The following is a 6341-nucleotide window of genomic DNA, read 5'->3' as shown; positions in this document are numbered from 1 at the left end:
TAGAATTGATTATCCTCCTAAAAGGATGATGATTTCTGTCCTGGACTCATGGTTTTGGCAGGAGCTCCCATCCCCCACATATCCCGGTGTTGGGAAAAGCCTTGGTGCTTTCACAGTTTGGGGGGAAAAAGTGTCATGGGAAACGTTTAGCACACAGTAGACCATCGGGCCTGGTAACTGTTGGCATTTCATGTTAGAGAGAATGTGAAGTCAGGTGTATAGGAAGCAGTGAGGTTATTAACAAATTGACAAATGTGGAAACAAAAGAGCCATGGCTGGGCATAGTTGACAACCTACAGCCCCCTAGTGCCATTTTCTGCCAGTGGGCAGAGTAGTGGCACCTATAGTTCTACTTAGAGTATAATGGATAGCTGGGCATGGGGGTGGGAGTGCCAGGAAATGGAGAGAATGTTATTTTGGAAGGCCTCTGCTATGAAACTGTCTTAGAGTTGCCTGCTAAGGAAATGCCTTACTAACCCTACCTGAAGGGAGAATCCAGGCCCTGGGGCGAGCTTGCATCCAGGCTTGAGATCATGAACAAGCCACTGGGCATAGCCAAGAGAAGAGTATTCTAAGCTCCCTAGTTGGAGGTTAGTGAGTGGAATCTGGAAGGAGGCCCCGGGGGGTTGATAAAATGGAGAAGGGTGATATGTACCCACCTTTTCCCTCCCATCTTTAATAAGATTCACACAAACCATAGATTGCGACTGGATTTCTTGTGGAAAGCAGGGAAGGATGGGAGTTTTGCATTTGAGCTGATGTGTGGGTAAACAAAGGTGGCGCTGATGTGCCAGGGATAGGGAGAGCCGCTGGCCTCATCCAGGTTACTTTCTAAGCTACCTGGATTTCCCCTTTGTGGTAGGAATCACAAAGATATGTAATGAATCAATTAATTTTCACAATTTATGTTTTATGTCTATACTGTCCCCCATTGGCTCCCATTGTCTGGCACAAACCTGGGCACATCTGTAAGGCCCTCTATTTCAGGTGAAGGGGGTACAATGTGTTCACCAACCTGGAGTCTGGAGGCCATGGTGATTGTGACTAGGCAAGCAGCAACAGGGCCACCCTGAGCAGATGACAATTGTAGATTGGAGACCCCTTCTCCCATTCCCCCAAGATGAAACATAGGGTGTTCCCCTCGCTGAATTTAAAGCAGGTTTGGGAATACACGAAGGAGAAGGGGCAACAGGCAGCATCCTGAATTTAATGTTTATTAAACAATACCGAAAATGTTCTGGAAGCAACTCGGTTACCTTGAAGTGACAAATTTTAGTCTCCCCTATTTGAGAAAGCGGAGGTTTAAAAATGAAAATAAAATCAATTAAAGAGAAGTAATGACAGTTACATCTTTGTCCACTCGTATAGTCTGGGAAATGGGTACTTGCTTCACAAGGGCAGTCTTGCAGGGGGCAGCACCGGCCAAGGGCTGTCACAAAGTGGCACATACCTGGCATCCAGATCCTTTCCCACCCATGTTACTATAGAATGAAGATCATGACATGTCACAGCCCAGCTTGAGAATGGTAAAATCAGAGAAAGGGTCCTAGGACACTGGACAGACCCATTTCTCAGATGAGGAGACTGAGGCCTGGTGAAGGGGAAGAATAAGCTGAGCCTCTGGTCAATAAGCCTGACTCACTTTCTCTTATCTCCAATCCCTGGGCAGCTGATGCTTTTTCTGAGCCTGGCAGCTCCAATGTTTGACAGAAACTGCTTGTGTTTGGTTTGGGCTTTGGTTTTTTACCCCACAACCTGTACCTCCCACCCTCTTCCCTGCCCAACATTGGAGACTCCAGCAAGGGGCAACCTTGCCACCTGCTTCCTCTCCAAGGCCTCAGGGTTCCTGTTGGTGAAGGTGTCAGACCTCCTAAGGAAGACAGTTGGTCAGTTAGGGTCAAGGCCACCCCCATCCTAGACTTGGAAGTAAGGTTTGTAAATATGGAGTCAGTCACGGTGTCAGAGTCGGAAGGAACTGAAGAGGTTATCTGTCAGCAGTTCCTAATCAAGGCCTTCCGTGGAATTACCTGGAGAACACTTTGAAACCCCACACAACCAGTCTAACCCCCAGAGATTCTGATTTAATGGGAGTTGGGTAGAGCCTGAACATCCAAACTGATAGTAAACTTCCTAGGGCATCTTAAAACTGTTTAAGATGCCTAAACCTGGTTAAGAAACCCTCTTCTAGTTCAACTACTTTAGTTTACAAAGGAAATATATTTGAACATCCCTCACCCCCATGCTTAGGCTTCAGTCACTGCCCTTTGAGACTTCTTAATGATCTTCAAGTTTCCCCTGCAAGCACCCCCACCCTTCCGGCCCCACACGCATACCTGCTCAGCTCTGAGTCCTCTGCTTCCCACTTCGGTCACATCTGTCTTTTCCCTTCAGAATTTTATCATTCTAAGCATTGGATCTCCCTTCCTCTCCTCCCAACCACTCCCTACCCCTCACTACCACTTTGGAACTCTAAACGGTTTGTTCTCAGCCGTGGTTGTACATTTGAATCCAGGATGCACACTGCAAGGGGAGATTTACACGTCGTGCTCAACCCCAGACCTAGAGCTTCTGATTTCGTTGGTCCGAGACAGGGCCTGGTCTGGGGTCTTGTTTGTTTTTATATTGTCCCCATAACTTTTTATCTAAACATTTTCAAACCTATAAAACACACATTTTACTCTTCCCCTGAGCCACCTATTGTTAAGTTTTTGCCACTGATAAAGTTTTGCTTAAATCTATGTATATACATTTCTTTCTTTCTCTTTTTCCCTATTTTTTTTTTTTTTTGGCTGAACCATTTGAAGTTCATTGTACAAGTTATATCTTTTTAAAGATTTCAGAATGAAATTCCGATAAATAAAGACATTCTCCTACATAACTACAAACCCATTTTCATACCTAAGAAAATTAAGAATAATTCTGCACCATCTAACATCCAGTTTATGTTCAAATTTCCTCATTTTCCCCAAAATTGTTCTTTCCTTCCTTCCTCCCAACCTCATTTTCTTTTTTTAATCTAGGATCTAACCAAGGTTCATATATTGAATCTGGTTTTAACCCTATAGTCTCTTTTAATCTAGAACAGTCTATCCAGATTTTCTTTTAATAACATCGATTCATTTTCTCATAGAATGTCCCATATTTTGGATTTGACTGATTGCTTCTTCATGGTGTCCCTTACTTCTTCCTCTCTCTGCTTTCAAAAAGCATGAAGTTGTGTCCAGAGCCTTGAATAGCTTTAGGTTAAACATTTGGCAAGACGATTTCTTAGAGGATGTAGTGTGCTTCACTCTGCAATCTCCTTGTTTGGAGGTCAAGTTGTCCATCACTAGTAGTACTAAGTCTCATCGCCTGGATAGAATGATGAATAGCCTTCTCCCTTTCACCCTTTCACCCAGTGGTTTTAGCATCATTGATAATCTTTACCTTGTTCAATTATTATACCAGGGGGTGGCAAAATGATGATTTTTCTCATTTTCCCATTCTGTCTACTTTTATTAGTGGCATTCTTCGGTAAAAAAGAGATTTCCTTCCTCACTGCCCCACCCCTCCACCCTCTCTCACCTTAAGACTTAGGATTATTTTCCGTTCAATGTGTTGATATTCAAGTAGTCATTATTCTTTCAGATGTTCATATTCATTCATTCTAAAAGGTCCAAATTCAATTTAACACTACGGGGTTACGGGGGTTTTCTTACCTTCTTTTATTTTAAACTTGTGTCTTTTTTTTCTGAATATCTTGGTTTCTCATAGGATGAATATATTTATTTAGTTATTTGCATTATCCAAAAAATATTAGTTGTTTCAAATTATAATCCAGTCTAACTAAAATAGAGCTACTGAGAAGAGTTCCTAATTTCTTTGCAGTTATTTTGTGCTTTGAATACGTCTTCCTAAGAATGTACAGTACTTTTCAAAATTGGCAGGAATTAAATCTTTTCTAAGTATGGTGATGTTATTAATTTAATATGCTTTAGGTTAATTTGTTCTATTTATATTCAATTTTAGGAATTGCTTTGTTCATTTTTTACTTAATTTTACTTTCCAATATGTAAATCATTTACATAATTAAAAACCATGTAAAAAGGCATCACTCTCATGGTTCCTATTCACCCTCCGTAAGTAACCATTTTTATTAGTTTCTGGTCTATCCTTTTTACATTTCTCTTTGCAAAAATGAGCAAGTAAGTATTGACAGTCCTATGTCTCCTTTCTTACACAAAAGGTAAATTTCTATATACACCGTCCTGGACTTTTCTTTTTTCACTTACAATATATCTTAGAAATACTCTATCACAGTTCATAAAAATCTTTCTAATTCTTTTTTACGGCTGCATAGCCATGGATCCACACATCTCATTATGTATCTACAGCATAATTTATTCAGTAAGTTTCCTATCAATAAATATATGGGCTACTTTCAATCTTTTACTATTATAAGTAGTGCCACAATAACCCGGTGCTTACAGTGTTTTGGTATTTGTGAACATACATCTTGGAGGAAATTACTAGAAGTGGCTTTGCTTGGTCAAAAGGAAATTGCATATTTACTTTTGTTAATTTTTTTCTAAATTCCCCTCCACAACAGTTGCACAGGTTTTCACCCACCAGAAAAGTATTGGAGTATGAAGTTCATCACAGCTTGTCAACAGAACATGTTACTCAGCATTTGCATTTTTTCCATTCTAACTGGTGAGAAAGTGTGGTTTTAATATGCATTTCTCTTAAAATAATGAGCATTTTTTTTCATATGTCTAAATGCCACCTGTGTATCTTTGTGAGCTGTCTGCTTGGTTCGCTACTTGTTTTTATCTGAAGTTTTTATGTTTTTCTTCTCAACTTTTAAGATTTATTAAGGAGATTGTCCCTTTGTCCCTTTGTGGTGTAATATTTTCTCCCAATTTGTTTTTTGCTCTAATTTTTTTGCCATAACTTATAAAAATTGTTATGATGTTGACTTTTTCTATTCTGTTGTTTTACCTCTATGTACTTGGAGTCATTGCAGGCCCTCCCCACTTCTGGATTGTTAAGAAATTCACCTATGTTTTTTTTTGGTACTTTTTTTTTCTTTACATTTGGATCTGATATTTGTTATTTAATCTAGTGTGTGGTATGAGATATGAATCCAAATTTATCTTTTTCCAAATAGCCATCCAGTTGCCCCTCCACCACTTATTAAAGAGTCTAACTTTTTTCCATGGAGTTGAGATGCTACCTTCATCATAAATCAAATTTCCATGTGTATTTGGGTCTTTTTCTGGACTTTCGATCATGTTTCTTTGGTCAGTCTGTGTCTTTAGCACCAGCACAATACTCTTCATTATTGACTTTATAGTGTAGGTTTTAATATCTGGTGGACTGCCCTACCTGTGACTTTTCTTTTTTTCAGAGTTTTCTTTACTATGCATGCATAAATTTAGAATCAACTAACTAGCTCCAGGGGAAAAAAGTTGGTATTTTTATGGAGATTGCATTAAATTTATATATTAACTTGGGTATCACTAGCATGTTTATAATGTTGAATCATCCTATCCAATAGCAAGAAAAAAAAATCTACTTGTGTGTCTTTCAGTATCACTTTAAGTTTTGCACATATCTCGTTAAGTTTATTCTGTACTTTTTATCTTATTTATTGCGATGGAGTCTTTTCTACCATATGATGTCGTATCTTCCAATTGGTTATGCAAAGTTCTTTTTTTAAACAGCTCCTTGGGTGATTTTAAGGTACAGCTAAATTAAAAACCACAACTTTAAATGAAAATTCGGTGTTATCCTTCCATTTAAAGGCTATGGCCCAAATCTTAATCAGTCTCCACTCCCCAAATCAGCCATCATTCTTCCAGATGTTCTCTGATCACAGTGCTGTTTGTTCCTCATTTCGTCCCCTTGGCAACCGCCTGGTGAGCTCTGATCTTTACCTTCCACATCCACCAGTGGACTCATTTACCTGCTTCTTTCTCTATGGCAGTGTTCAAACTCATGCGTTACATTTTGCTCCTATACCTAAATCCCCTGGCAAAGCCCTGAAGCTCCCCTGACTCTTTACCACCTCCTTTCCCTTGGAATGCCTGTCTTCTTCCGTCTCGCCCAAAGCATTCTTCCCTGCTTCGATCATGATCATGTTTCTCCAGGCTTCCAACCACAAGGGCCCATCAATCATCTAATCAAATGCAGGCTTGTGACAACAGCCACAGTGGCCCCACTTTAGGTATGGGATGGGGCTCCTCTTTGCCAGCTGAGTGTCGCTCAAAACTTCGCTCACTCTCATTTTCAGTGCTCTTCTTGGGTTTTCCGGAGTGTGTGGAATCCTCTCCTTACCGGGTCACCTTTTAGCACCAGCT

Source organism: Pteropus medius, unplaced genomic scaffold, assembly GCF_902729225.1.
Source record: "Pteropus medius unplaced genomic scaffold, Ma_sr-lr_union100, whole genome shotgun sequence".
NCBI classification, from domain to species: Eukaryota; Metazoa; Chordata; class Mammalia; order Chiroptera; family Pteropodidae; genus Pteropus; species Pteropus medius.
Note: the sequence above shows the minus strand (reverse complement) of the source record.